Genomic DNA, 15589 nt, shown 5'->3' on the forward strand with positions numbered 1-15589 from the left:
TACGGACTGCAAAGTCATGTTTAACAGCTTGTTACTTAGCACGACTCCTCCAAGTCGTGTTCTAACACAACCCAATTTTCTAGTGAACACACAGCCTGTGAGGTAGAAGCAGACCCCGCCCCAAGAGCTTACCATCCACTCCATGGATCAGTAGTAACTTGGAGCCAGTGCTGGTGGCTAATATGGGAGGAAATACTTTTCTTTCAGTGATTGTAGCTGATACCTGGGGGTCAGGAGGTCCAGGTTCTGCCACCGACTCACTCTGTGGCCATAAATGAGTTACCTCCCTGCACCATGCCTCAGTTTCCCCCATGGGGTAACAGTACTGGCCTCCAACACAGGGTGTGATGGGCTTGGCTAACTAATCTGCAGCACGCTCTGAGATGAAGGGCAGAGGAGGAGCAGTATCTCTGCAGGGCCCTCAAGCTGGGGACTTCTGAGGCTTTCAAGAGAAGAATGGACCAAGCCTGACTCCTTGTTCCAATTACGCAGATCTGCAATGACCCCAGAGGGGTTACCCAGGGTTTCCTGTGGGGCAGGCAAGAGCTGATAAGAACTTAGCAACAGCAGCTTGTCTCTGGGTCAGTGTCTCTGTGATGCTGCAGCAGCAGCCACAGAAGGGTCCCTGCTTCTCCTCCTCTCTTCACGCTCGGTCGCTATGGTCATCTTGTTTCCTCGCCTAGCTCTCCGTTTGCTTTCGCAACAGATGTTGGTGTTTCCCCTCTAATGAGCATTTTAACACGGGAATCTCTCTCGCCCCCTCGACTGGCAAGCAAAAAGCTTGACATATACCATCAGCATCAAAGTCACATGCCAAAAAACCCCGAACCCCTTTGCCTTCTGTCAGCCGGCTGCTGCTGCTGGAGATCTGCTCCTCGTGGGTCTGGTAGTATCGGTGTTCTCTGGGGAGATGGGTGTTCTTGGAGTACTCAGGTTGCGCTGACTGGACGGACGTGAAGGCATTTGACTTTTGGGTGCAGTGTCCCCTGGAATATGCTTATTTTCACCTTGTGCCCGTTCTCCTGACAACTCTGAGGACTCAGGAGATCTGACACCGGACAGGAGCGCTCCCTCCACTACCAGGAGATTGTTTTAACCAATGAAGACGAAGGCCTCTCGGTTGTATCTTCACCTAAGCCCACCGCCAAAGACCATCCATCTCCAGCATGTCTCCTGCAGAAGCTGCCTTTGCAAGGGACTGGAAAGCTCTTTGCATGGAGATGTTTTACCCAGCTGATGGGTTGGAGAAGGAGTTCCATTCTAGGCGCAACAGGTCAGTGACAGAACCCTCCCGCTCATGGGTGAGCACTTGCACACCAAAGGGACCTCTCGCACGAGTCCCTGCTTGTAGCTCAGACAGGTTCCCCGGTCCAGCCCAGCACAGAGCTGCAGCATCACAATAAACATGGCTTCCCCCCTTCAGATGAAAGGTCCCACAGGGGGCAAGGGGACAGCTGAGAAAGGCAGCCTTCACATGCATATAAAAAGACATAAGTCAGGGCAGAGAAAGGGCCTCAAGATCTGGCCTGTTAATAATAAGGAGAAGGGAGACTGGATGGCTCAACGGGCTGGGAATAGGATACACAGCCTTCCATTTTTGGGTCAACAGGGTCAGTCAAGCCTGGACCATCCCAGGGGTTTTTGGTGTCTCTGTGATGAGATGCTGGGCCTCAGCCCCAGTGCCCAGGGGGGCCAAGCGCCCACCACAATCAGCCCTTAGATTGGCAGAGAGGCCAAGGCCTGGATGGGCCATGGAAACTGGATTCCCCTGTCCCTGCTCCAGTGGGGTCCCTACGCGTCAGGACAGAGCTCTGCAGGGAAGCTTGCCCAGCAGCCATCCCTGTCACTACTGTGCAGAGCATAACGAGAGGGCGTCACGCTCCAGGGCTATTCAAAGGGCACCCGCTGACAAGCACTACACACAGGAAGATGACAGATTTGCAATGGGACAGTGAGAGACTCCAGGCCCGATCCTGTGAGGAGCTGAGCACCCGCAAGGCCCATTGACTCCAAACCTTGCCGCCTGGGGCCTTCCAGCCTGTCCTGGTTTCCCCCGGGCTGGAAATGTCACAAGAGGAGCCATTCTCATGGTAGGTCACTAAAGCAAAGAGAGAAACTTTTTTAAGACCATTGATTGAACTTTCCCAGCCCTCTAGGATGGGCTGAGGGCATGGCACGGTCTTATGTTCTCAGAACACTTTGCCCTTCACTATGGCACACACAGGTGTGTGCAAAATGGCTGTTTTCTGGGAAACCCCACAGGAAGTGAGAGCGATCTCAAAAGGCTTTCCCCAGGGCCAGGGGTACAACAAGGCAGGAGGGGGGCCAGGCACCCCCCTTGGCCCCTGCCCAGAAGATGGAGGAGCAGCCGGGGCAAATTTAAGTGAGTGCCATTGCCACCTGTCTCCCGGGGTCACAAGGCCACTCAAATACAGGGCAGCTGGGCAGGTACCCTGGGCCCCTCCTTAGCAAACTTCTGGGTGCACCCCTGCCTGGAGCTAGTGAAGCCTGCATTCCAGGAAATACCATAGCACATCACACATGGCTGTTACAAATCAATCACTAATGCTACTCCTGCAGTTATCTCGAGGCCTCAACTGAGATCAGATCCCTGGGTGCTGGGCACTGCATAGACGCATAGTGAGCGACAGTCCCTGCACCCTTCCATAGAAGAACCAACAAGCTAACTAGACAAGACAGATAAGGTGGGGAAAGAAGGATTACTATCGCTGCGAGGAACTGAGACCTGAAGAGATGCAGTGACTCACCCAAGGACTCTGTGGCAGAGCTGGAATTGACCCTGGATCTGTAGCCTCGTCTGGTGTTTTAGCCAAAGACTATCAATCCAACGTCTCTTGGGCCCCGCCAGTGAGGTGCTGAGCCCTCCGCTCCCATTGACTTCTGTGGGAGCATAAAGTGCTCAGCACCTGGCAGGAGAAAACCCAGCCTTAGATCCCACAGCAGTGTAACGGGGTATTTACCAGCTTCACACGCAGCGCCTGTGAGGTTGACTTAGTGCCTGGAGGCACTTTGAGGCCCTCCAGCACGCAAAGCTGTAGCAGCACAAGGCATTATCGATAATAAATCGTCAGAGTAGAAGGTCTCTCTCCATTTCTTTAATGAAAGGATCAGTTTCTCACTGTGCCTGGCCTGCAGGAATCAGCAGCCCGGCTGGTAGCTCCTCATCTGTGACTACCGAAGACAATATTAATTAAAGAGAAGGAGATGGCTGATTGTGACGTGAAGGCACATTCTCTCCCAGCGGGTCCTTCAAGCTTTGTTTGGTGTCTATATTGCCAGTATGTGAGGATTTTGTACAGGGCAAGAAGCAGTGATCCCAAATATCGATGGTGGGACAAATCAATGCTATCTCCTTTTTCCATGCCTATGCGCTCATTGATTTTTGTTGTTGTTGTTACCTCTCTGTTTATGTAATGTCTGAACTTTGCACAACTGAACCATTTAATGTGCAGAAAAGAGCCCTGTTGCCATGAAAACGGACCTCCAAATGACAGCATGAATGCTGAGATATCCCTGTTTTATTGGACCGTACTGAATGTATTTTAACCTTGATAAGTCAATAACTTTTCATACAAAAGGAGCCAAAGCAGATAGGCTTTCAGAGGCTTGAATGCATTTAAACTGGAGAGTAATGGCCTGGTTTTAATCCCCTGGAAATCTCTCTCATTCCAGGGCCAGTCATTTTCAGAGCTGACTGACATTTTGGTCAAAGAATTACAGCACACATTTGTCACAATGAGCGATGAAAATGCTCAGCAGTTTGGATTTCCTGTGCCAGTCAAAAATAATTATATTAAATTTAAGGGATGTTGTCATCTTACATATTGCTGACCAGATTTTGCTCTCAGTTAAATCTAGAGTAACTCCCCTTCCCCAGTGGAATCAAGATCAGAATCTGACCACATGTGTTTAAAACCTTTGGGCTAGATTCCCAACTGGTATAAGGGGGTTTACGCCAGCTGGGGATCTGGCCCATACATTATTTGTGCTAAAGCTGAAGGACTTTTAAAAATCTTTATCTTTCACCATTGATGGAAGCTTTTTGCTTGTTTTTGCAATTTACTTAGCTTGAACATTGAAATTAAACTGGTCAGTTTCATTTAACATTTATAGTCAATTTCACTTTGTGGGTCTCATTCATTCCCAGGATAATGTGTGTGGGTTCCCAACATTGTTGGGAAATATTTATGTAAAAAAATAGTTCATTCATTTTTCTTTTTTAATCATGGAAACATTTCTATCCTGTAAAAACATTTGTATTGCATAGCTACATTTTAGGTTGAAACTGCCTGACAGACTAATACAGAGTTAAAATGTTCACCTGATTCAAAAGAGACTTTTTCCCCAGCAAACACACTGCAACGCTTCCAAGCGCCAATGAGTGACTCCAGGTAGTTAAGACATTTCTGTGGAAAAATGAGGTTTCCTTTTTTTGTACTGAATATAAAAAGCTCTTTCTATCTGACTTATTAATAGCCTTGATTAAATTATCTTTGAACAATCTATTTCCTATTCACAAACGTATAATAGTTTTTTTCTAATCTCTAGCCTAGACTACAACATAGAAAGGAGATAAACAAGCAATTGCAGATTTATAAAGTTGCACAAGAACCCAGTGAATATGCTAGCAAAAAGAAAGAAAGAAAGAAATGAAACAAATGAATAGTATGAATAGCCCTGCTCAAAGATAATGTATTCAGTATAATGTATTTTCATAGGGAGGATAATATGTGTTATAATTACACAGAGAAATCACTCTCCTGAAAGCATATCTAGCTATTATTTTATTATAATTTCTCAACCTTAACGTTCCCTGGATGGGAACTAGTAAGAGGGAATCTCCAGGGGTTTGGAGATTTGGTTCCTTATAAAAATATGCCCAAAATTTCAGTACCTAAACTATCCTAACTCCCTGAAGTCTGCAAAGATGAATAGGGCTTCATTGAGAAAAAGGAGCTAGAAAGACTGAGAGGACAAGCCAAGGTATTTTGAAACTTCTGCTTCCTGTTCTGACCTATAACAGAAAACTCAGAGTTTCCGTGAAAACAAAAAATAATAGAAAAACTGAGAAAGTCACCTGAACTATTTAACATCTCCATCAAGGTGCTGCATGAGTTTGGGTAACTGTCTGGGAGTGGGAAGATCTTACTGTATCTGGGTTTGTCTGCACCTGCTTAGAATGCCTTGAACTTATAAGGGATGTGCTAAATCCTCTGTCACTTATTGAAATCAATGACAGCTTGTCCACTGGCTTCAATGAGCCTTAGGATCAGGGCCTAAATCAAGACTGGATGTTTTTCTAAACGATACGCTCTAGTTAGGCTGGATGCAGGAATTATTGGCAGAAATTCTTTCACACATGTTATGCATGATGATAAGAGTCCCTTTTGGTCTTAGGGTCTATTCAGTCTATGAAAACGCTGGCCACTTGAGGTGATTGTGCAGCTTCTCCGTGAAAATGTTGCTGGCAAACATCACGGAGCAATGAGTTGGCCCATTGTGAAATGATTAGCCCCATCAAGGCAGACAGCTGTCATTCATTTACTCCAGGCTCTTTGTGCCAGGTCTTTCTTGCTTCTAATATCTAGATTGTCTGTAAGATGAGAGCAGAAGATTTACAGCCTTAGTTCAGACCTTATGTGTTTTACCAGCAAGACGTCAGTGGCATGAAGTTGCATGGGAAAAAGTGTCAAGGGGAGACCCATTCAGATGAGACTATAACATCCTTCTGGGAAAATGGTTGGCTCTGGGGATTGGGAATGGGTTCTAGGGCCTTTTATCTCTATGTAATCAGTCTTACTTCACTGTGAAGAACTTTTTGAAACAATAATTACAGAGAAGAATTATAAAGCATCTAACTGGTCATGCTGTGATGGGGAAAACCAGCATGACATCTGTACAGGAAAATCATGCCTCTCCAATCTACTAGAGTTCTTTGGAATGTTAGCAAACTAGTGGATAATGGAGAGTCAATAGATATAATTTATGCAGGCTGTCAAAAGCCTGTGAAGAAGTCCCTCACAAGAGTCTATTAAGGAAACTACGTCTCACCCCCTGACTATGTATTGTCATGGATTAGAAACTGGCTAAAGCACAGAAAACAGAGAGTAGGAATAACTGGACAATGGGAGACTAAAGCTGATGGATGCTGGTTGGATGTGCTGCAGCCATCCCTGTGTTCCAGTAACAAAACCATCTGCTAGAATAGTATAGCAGCTGGCTTGCAACCCATTGAGCCTAAAGGATGTCCGGAATGGGACCCCCAAGATTCCTGGAGGAGCCCCACAAGTGATGCCTCAGCATCCCCTAAACGCCTTGCCCAGGAGCACCCCTCCCATAAATCCCCTTCCAGGTGATCCCCAGCGGGTCCCCCCTCAAGATCCCATGTGCCTCAGTGTCTCTCCCAGGAGCGTACCAACAGGGCCGTCCCACGGGACGCCCTGCCCAGCAGCCCCCATCCCAGAGTGCTGTCAATACAATGGGCCCGGCCTGAAGGCAGGGGTTGCAGCCCCCCTGCGGACTACGACTCCCAGATTGCCCCGCGGCCCCCAGGCAGAGCCCGGGAGGGGGCTAATGGCGCGGTGCATGCCGGGGCCTGTAGTCCTGAAGGGGGCGGCCCGCGGCCTGGCTACCTTTGAATTTTGCCGCGAAAAGAACGCGTGGCAGCAGCCCCGCCCCCGCAGGACGCTACAGGGCGTCACCCTGGTAACGGGCCGGGGAGGGGGCGGGGCTCAGCCGCGTGCGGGTGCCGGGCCCCGGCTCCGTCGCTCAGTGTCGCCGGAGCCGCGCGCCGGGCAGGAGGGGGAGCCGCGAGCGGGGCCGCCGGGCCGGGGAGGGGGCGCAGCCGGGCCCGGAGCCGCCGCTGCAGCCCGTGCGTGCGGGGCCCGCCCCGGTGCAGGCAGGAGCCGCCGCCGCCGGAGCAGGCTGGGCGAGCGGGGCCGGAGCTGGTGCATCCCCGCCGCCGCCCTCCTCCCTGCAGCCCGGGCAGGAGGCGCCGCAGCCGGGGCGTCCCCGGGAAGGGCTGAGCGAGCCGGGGCTGCTTCCTCCTCGGCGCCCGAGCGGGGCTGGAGCTGCCGCGACCCCTCCGGAGCGGGGGCGCGGGCCGGCGGCGCGTCCTCTCCGGCCTCGGCCGCCTGGCGATGAAGGGCTGACGGGGCGCGGAGGCGCCGGAGCTGCCGCTGCCTCCTGGCCGGCCGGTTTGCACCGAGGGCTGAAGGCACCGGGCGGAGCAGGCTGCGCAGGGGCGGGAGCCGCGCCGGATCCTCGGGCTCTCCCGGGCGGCACACAAAGAAACCCCCCTCCCTGCAGAGAGCGCGGGGACCCCCCCAGGACCAGCCGCCCCGCTGCTGCGGGCCCCCCAGGATGTAACCCCCCCCCGCCCCGCCCGCCCGCCGCCCTTCTTCTCTGCTCTGGAGGCTGCAGGCGAGGGGGGGACCCCGCTACACAACGCCCGTGCACCCGCCGGAGCCACTCGCCTCCGGCTCCCCCCCGCTCCAGCGCAGCCCGCGGTCCGCTGCCCCCGGAATAGCGACCTCCGCCCCGCCGCTGCCCCGGGATGGGCCTTTCGTACCCGGCGTGACGCCCAGAGCCCGCCCGGGCCCCGGGCCAGGATTTGCCCTTTCCCCGGGCAGGATTTGGTCGCTGTTGTCAGGGATTTACCCCCCGCCCCCGCCGCCGGTTCATGGCCGCGGGGCTCGCTCCGGCCTGCAGCGTCCTGGAGAGGCGGCGCCCGGCGCAGCGCGGATGGTGAGTAGCGGGCTGGGCGGCGGGGGAAGGCGGCTCCCGCCGGGTTATCTGCCCGCGGGCCGGGCGGGGATCCGCGCCCCTGCCCCGGTCTCCTCCGCCCGGCATCTCGCTCCTCTCGCCGTGCCCTGCCCCGGGCGCCAGGCGGAGCCGGGCTGGGCTGGCTCGGCGTCGGGGGCAGCCGTGTGGCCGCGGTCGGGCCGGCCGGCGCGGAGCTGGCCCCGGCTCCCCGGGGTGTGGGGCCAGCGGGCGGGGAAGGGGGGCCAGCCCCTCCCGGGCAAGGGCGCCCCCGACCCCGCTGCCGGCCGCTGCTCGGGACCGGGCTTCGGACAAGTGGGACCCCTGGCTGTGCCGAGCCTGGGCCGGGGGGGCACGCACGACTCCTCTCCATCGCGTGTAGCCTCGGGGCGCCAGCAGCTAGGGTGACCCGATGTCCCGATTTTATAGGGCCGGTCCCTATATTGGGAGCTTTTTCTTATATAGGCTCCTATTTCCTCCCCGTCCTCTGTTCCGATTTTTCACGCTTGCTGTCTGGTCACCCTGCCCCCACCCAAAGTCCCCCAACGCCGCCACCTGCCCCAGCGCTGCTCCGGCGTCTTCCTCCCTGCGGGGTCCTCCCCCGGGGCCCAGGCCGCGGCCCGGTCAGTGAGTGCTAACTTGGCGAATAACTCCCCCTGCTCCCGAGTTGAGGCACTGCCGGCCTCTTCGCACCCTGTGCTCCCAGGGCCATGCAGCTGGCACCTGCCACGGCTTCTTCTCACCCAGCTGTGAACTGCCCCAGGGTGTCACCCAGCCCAGGAGCCCTGACTGGGTGCAGTGCCTGGAATGGAAGCCTGGAAACCCAACTAGGTGTTGACTCTTGGGGGGGGGTTGAGAGAGAGAGAGATGGCTTCTCCTAAATACCTGCCACTGGCTCAAAGCATGGGACCGGCTTGGATCTGTGGTGGAAGACTCTCCCCGCCCCACACACACACACACAAGGGGCACATGTGAACCCAGCAATGTCCTCTTCCTGCTACATTCTTTTGTGTGGTTGAGCCGAGCTGCTCTGACTCTGTTAACACAGGCTGGGCCCCTCCTGTTGGGACCTGGGGGATGACCTTCTGGTATTTTTAGCTCTGAAAGGGGCTTCTCAGCTTAATGAGGAGCAGTTGAAAGGTTATGTCCAGTGCTAATAAACCCCAATGACATATTAGGCGACACAAACTGGGACAGCTCAGGCAGACCTGGCAGATTTACCTGCTTAGATTGTTTCAAGGAGAGCTCTGGCGTATTCAGGATTGCTTTCTTTCTCAACAAGCAGCGATTATGTATTTCTTTCCTCTTAATTTCATCTGTCAATTCAGTGATGAAACCAGAATGTTGTTTTTTTTTCTCCTTTTTCTGTTGGCTGAACTACTGGATATGTATTTGATGCAAACAACTCTCTCCTTAAAGGACCATGTCTCTTTAAGTTTTTCCCCATGAGACAGAGATGGATAGTTTATTTCCATATATATTTTATATATATTTCTAGTTTCATCACTGACCTTGATGGTGTGGAACTGGATTCTTACAGGAAAAATAACCCACCTGTTCTTCCTGCTGTTTTTCTGCCTAACATCCGGATCCCTTGGTAGCTGTGGAAACACTTAGGTTGTTGCAAACAGAATTCATGAGAAGGGAAAAAACGTGAAATATTTAATGCCAGCCCCTGTGTTTATATGAATATCACGAGTAACAAAGAAGGAGAACAAAACATTTGAGAAATCTTCCTCTTTAGAAGCCGTTCTCACACTTCTAGCTCTCTCCACTTGGTTATCGACAGACCTGTCTTCAAACCCAACAAATTTCCTGAAATGCATTCAAACTAGCTCTTGGGTAGAGAGAGAATCCCCCATAATATCTCCTATAACTTCAGTGTAGGGAAATTTGAACGGCCAGAAGCAAAGCAGAACAGCCTGCAAGAGTTAAATGGATAACACTGCTGGGCATTTTGTGGCTTCCCGCTGTTTAAGCTGAGGTCAGTTCCTTTCACATGACCAAGGATGATCAGAATATCTTTCCTATCTGGCTGAGCAGAGAACAGAAAGTTAGAGGTGTTCCGAGTGCCAGGTACAAAGAACCTGTAAGAGCATCTAAATCTAGCTTTGAGGAGAGCTGCCAAATAAAGACAATTAAAATGCTAAATATGCAATGTTTTAATATTGAGCAGTCCAAGTCAAAGGTCCGATGTCTGATGGCACTTGCTTATCGGGGAATGTTTAGGATGTCCAAAGCAAAATACCCAGGGTTTGCTTCATCACTGTAAATTTAGTTCCAGGGAAGAACAGGAGTGTAATTTTAAAATGGTATCTTGTGTTTGTACTGTGCCAAATGCCTGTAGGGGAGATGATCTGACTGGATCAAATACTCAGGACATTACTGGCTCTTGATGCTTCAAGATACCGACAGTATTTGGTCTCTTACAGCACTGTGCATGCCTCATTCCCTTTGTGTGGCTTCTCTGACACTTAACCTGTGTGCCAGTTACCTCTCGTTGCTTGGTTGTCACGACGGCATATTCCTAAGGGCAGAGCACGCACAGCTATAACATACTTTTGCCCAAGGTGGTGGCAGTGAATGTTTAAAATTCCAAGGTTTGGTTCTGTTCTCTTTCAGCTCGGTAAGTGTCCCCGGTTACTGCAGTGGGACGAATGTTGAGCTTAGAGGAAGAATCTAGTGTTCATGGCTTTCCTTGGCTCTAGTGTAGACTTTTTAACTATAGGGCTTGTGTTTTCATTTATTGATAAAGATGTGTGTGTGCTCGCTCTGATTCTGACCAAATTAATCTTGTCACATTTTGAATGAAACCCAGTGAAAGGCATATGTTAGAAAATGTATTTGTAAGTCACATGTCTTAGGCACCTCTCAGGTTCCCATTCTGAGCTTGCACTACTTCAGGTAGCCGTGTAGTGCATTCCTTAGTAAATGGCATGCATAAGTGATACACACAACAAAATTGCAAGTGACTGGTTTAATAGAGGGGAGTGTCTTTCTGTCCGCGCAGTGTCAACTCATAATATACATCTGACGTTTTTAAGTGAACTTCTTAAAAGTACATTGCTTGCTAGAAGAAAATGTAACCTGCCAATAGCTTTCACATAACAGGTATGACTGCAAGGGAGAGAAGAGGAACTTGTAATGTTCCTAACAGACATGGCCAATTACTGGAGGAAAACAGGAAATGCAGCAGAAGTGTAACCCATTTATGCACAAGAGGACTTGTCAGATGTACTCGTTAAGGGGAAAGATTGGCTGGGGCATTTGAGTTTGATAAACAGCTTTCCAGTGTGTGGGTTCCCTCACTTAGCTTCTCAATTTAAGAAACTGCAAACATATAAAATAGAACTGATGTGTTAGGGAACGTTTGAATCTAGTCTGGGAAATCATTTGTTGACTCTTTTTGGAAGATTCTTATGTGCTGGGGGTGTGTGTGTGTGTGTGTCTGAATTAGGTAAGGGTGCTTTGATCCAATTAGCAGGAAAAGCCTTTCTTTTGTCTTTCTGAGTCCCTACTGGTTAAAAGGGGAGGAAGCCAATCGTGGTCTTTAGGAACTTGGCATTCCTTCCTGTCCTTGCATACAGCTTCCTTGCCAGTTTAACAGTTGAGTAAATACAGTGCAAGTTCTTTTCTCCGTTCAAGCTGCAAGATATGTTCAGTAGAAATAAGACCAATCATTAAACATTTAAACATCTACGTCTCTGAATATTTATCCCAAGGCCAGACAGAGTAAAGAAACCTATGGAATGATGTGATTGGTCAGTTATTCTGAATAGAAACTAGAGTGGTTTTTAATGGCTCACTTTCTTAGCTAGGCGCTGATTTCTTTCCCCCATCGACCTGCGGAGAACAAAAGGTCCCTGTTAGGAAGCCGTGGAACCCAATTTGTAGCTGCGCTGTGTACTTCGCTTTCTGTGATAGTCTTCAGATATGCTAAAAGAAAAGGAGGACTTGTGGCACCTTAGAGACTAACAATTATTTGAGCATAAGCTTTCGTGAGCTACCATCGAATGCATCAGATTTGCTGTGGTTCTTTAGAGCTTTCGGAGGGAATCTCTGATTTGGGTGCTCTCTCGTCATGGCTTTCTATGGGTGGGTAAATATCACAATTTGCCGTCCGTTCTGAGACGGGGGTAGGAGTGAGCTATCCCAGGTGTTTGAGGGTGATCCCGAACACCAGGTCTTTGCATCACCCAGTCCTATGCCCAGGGGTGCTGGAACAGTTTATGTCGTGGGGGTGCTTAGAGCCACTGAACCAAACTGTAAACCCTGGATATGACGGAAACCACTTCGAGCCAGGGGCTGCGGCAGCCCCCCCCCCCCCCAGTTCCCGCACCTCTGTCTGTGCCTCATGAATTAAGAACTTCTGCTTGCCCATGATGCTGCTCTTGTGGTATCCTTGAGTAAACGTAGCGCGTAGCCCTTGTGGGAGGTGCTGGCGCCTGGGGTTCCCCAGTGATCTTCAGCACAGGTGTGGCGTGGTCAGCAGCAGTGCTGGCTTCTCCCTGCACAGCCCGTCAACTTCAAGCCTGACCTGGAGCGGGTGTCCCTAGAGGGAGTTTACTGCTTGCCTTCTCTGCTGGAGAGATGATGTCCCCGGGCGCTGACTGAGCCCCCAAATGCTTCTCTCACAAGCCACCAAACAGCCTGCCGGCAGCAATGGCACCTGATCTGAGATGGCCCTGAACCTGTGGCTGATGGGTGCGCAGTGGCCGTCTCTGCAGTCACCCTGTACTCTTCTGTTCCAAGCAGGGCCAATGTAGGGCGCTTTCTTCCCGGGCCTGATGCTCTGGGCCTTTCTGTTGCAGCAGCGGCTGGACTTTTACAGTTGGCTCGTCTTGGTGCAGCAAGCTGTGGCTGAACTCCTTTGTTAGCGGTGGGTGCCGTGCCAGGCCACCTCACCCTCGCACACCCTGATGCTCGCACGCCCTCTGCTAGTGAGTCCTAGCCAGAGGCACGGCAAACTTGGGTGATCTGACGGTCTGGATAAATGTCCAGTAGGAACCAGCACACACTTCCCCCATTCATTCTTTTCCCCCACCTGCTTGAACAGGTGTCTCGAGGGGTGGTTTGAGAGGGTCCCTAGAGCAAGGTGCACTGTCTGACTCACAGATCCCCGAGTAGGAGGCCGAAACACTGGAGCACCTCGGACGCAGAGGTAGCTGTATCTCACACAGCTGTAAGTAAAACGCTGGCCTCTTCTAAAATCCTGTAACTAAACTCCGTGGCCAGATCTCCAAGATAATTCATCATAATACCCGGCTCTTACACCGCACCCTGTGGGAGCTGTGACTGAGCTGTAGTTGTAGGTTGGTGGGGGAGTGGGGGATTCGATTTTTATAAAGCCCAGTCTGAGGGAAAATGCAAGTCCCTGCATATTCCATTTCCTTGTTTCCCCAGTAATGTCAGATATTGCAGTTTGTTTGGCCAGTGCTTCCGTTAGTGGGTTTTCCCCTCCCTCATCTTAGTTAGAATTGGGTTTCTAAAAGCTTTGCCGGGCGGGCAAGAGTTGTTTACGGAGTACCAGTCTCACCAGCACTTTACGGTGAGTAGAATGCATGTGCACTAGTAAAATACACATGCATTGCAAGCATGAGAGATGTGTATCTACAGGGTTGATCTGCAGCTGGGCTGGGATCAGGCTGGCCTTTTTGCTTGTGCCACCCAACTGCCTGGTGGTGGGTATTTGGATTTGCAGCCGCAGAAACACATCTTTCCGAGCAGAGACCATGCTCCCAAAGAGGGAGCCCGTCCTCCTGCAAGTGATTGTGGAAATTGATGTACTTCTGCAGCACGCATGCATGAGAAAATAAGACATTTCTCCTTTCTCTTGTGCCTGCACATTCCTCAAAACCCTAATATTCATGAAAGGTAATTCAATCAAACCGTGATTCCTATCAGCTAATGCAGCAAAGCTGGCACAGGGTGAGAATGGAAGCCAGGAACACAAAAGCCCTGTTTTATTACCTCCTGCTTGCCTCAGAATTGCTTTTCTCCCTCGAGTGAGCTGGCTAAAGCTGGCTTTATTATGTTAACCTATTTGCGTGTCAAGAGCTATTGTGCCTCTTTTTATCTGTGTTTGTATTTGCTCGGTGCAGGGAAGAAAAGGAGGAGGCGAAAATGGCTGGCTGGTCAGTGCTTTGCACTCTGGGGGCACTGATTGGTTGCTAAGTGATTTGCATCCCCGGTAATCACTTTTATCTCAGAAGGATGTCGTGGATAATTATAAGCCTACTGACATCTTTTGAAATCTGCCTAATGGGTGTTTTAATTTACATGGGGAGAAGGGGCTATTTGCGTTGCTCTGACTACAGGTTGCGTGGGTATATAGTTAAAAAAATTATTTTCCATGTAAAGTGGAAATGGCTCCCTGGGAATTTAGGACTGGCAAAGCCCCACCCTGCAGAGAAACAGAATGAACCCAAAAGCTGTGGCCCTCTGGGCACATTGTGACTTCCATTTATAGTGAACCTCTGCCTGGAGTGAAAGCGTGGTTGATTCTGTTTCCCACTCAGGGTTGTCTAGTACTGTATGTCCCAGTAACAGCTGACTGGCTTGGCGTGGCCTTGAATCCCCTATCTGATGATCATCGCTTTCCATGGATTTTTTCCACTAGGGCTGGGGGAGTGCTTCTCCTTTCAAAAAAAGAACAGGAGGACTTGTGGCACCTTAGAGGCTAACCAATTTATTTGAGCATGAGCTTTCGTGAGCTACAGCTCACTGCATCGGATGCATGTTCACAAATTGAAGCTTTTTGTGTTAGGACCACTCCACTCCATGAATTTCTCTTAATAAATATACAGAGGCAGCAGGCTTGTAGCAGCGCCATTCTGAGAGATTGCTCGTCCTGAGCTGTGTGGATGCTACACTCCTTTTCTAACACCCCCCCCCCGGGTATAGCTGCACTGGTGGGAAAGCGAGCGTAGATTGTTAGCCTGCTGAGCTGTTCCCTGTGCAGGGAACTTGGGTTTGGCTGGCCGGTGCTAAAACATGGAATGCAGCAAACCCATCGACATGAGGCAAACTCACATGGCTAATTGGTCACACATACAGCCTGGCTCCAGCCACCACTGGGTTAGCCAGATACTTCCTTGGAACGCAGACTAATGGATGAACTGTTGCCTTGTGTAATATCCGCGGCGTGTTGGTTTAGGTAATACGTTCCTTGCATCTTACTCTTCCCCCTAGGCTCTCGCTCTCCCATGGCTGCAAGTGTTTGTGGTGATAATGTGTAGCTGCATTTTAGGGGTTCCCAGAGGGAAGCTGGAGACTTTGGAAGCTGAGTTGGAGACACTAGGGGCTTTTGGTACCCGGTGAGGTGCCTTGGGATTGTGGGATGAAAACACTTTGAGTGTAGCTCTAAAACAAGCCGGCTATGAAATAGTTAACAATGTTGACATTTACTTTCTCATTTTTAGGTTTCAGAGTCCATCTCCAATGAGATAAACGGGGCAGTCTGCAGCTCTCGGTGGTTGTTCCAGGCTGTCTGTAGGTTGGGGCAGAGATAGCTGCATCTCTTTACAGTTGGGCCACATTTAAGGGGCTTTCTTTACTGCCCTAAAGGCTGGAACCATCTTTTGGAGGAGGGGCGGTATCTGCTTCTGTCATGCAAAATACATGGGCCCTGGATAGCGACCTGAGATTTGTATGGCATGGCCTGCAGACCATGTACACATCGGTGTTCTGCAATTCAGCCTTGGCCACCTTCTCCCTTAATATGGACATATGGCCTGTAGAGAGTATAAGTCCGAGCATGCACAGGGAGCTGGCCGCTTGGCATTGAACTCCAGTCCTTCATATTACA

This window comes from Eretmochelys imbricata, chromosome 15 (genome assembly GCF_965152235.1).
Source record: "Eretmochelys imbricata isolate rEreImb1 chromosome 15, rEreImb1.hap1, whole genome shotgun sequence".
Taxonomy (NCBI): domain Eukaryota; kingdom Metazoa; phylum Chordata; order Testudines; family Cheloniidae; genus Eretmochelys; species Eretmochelys imbricata.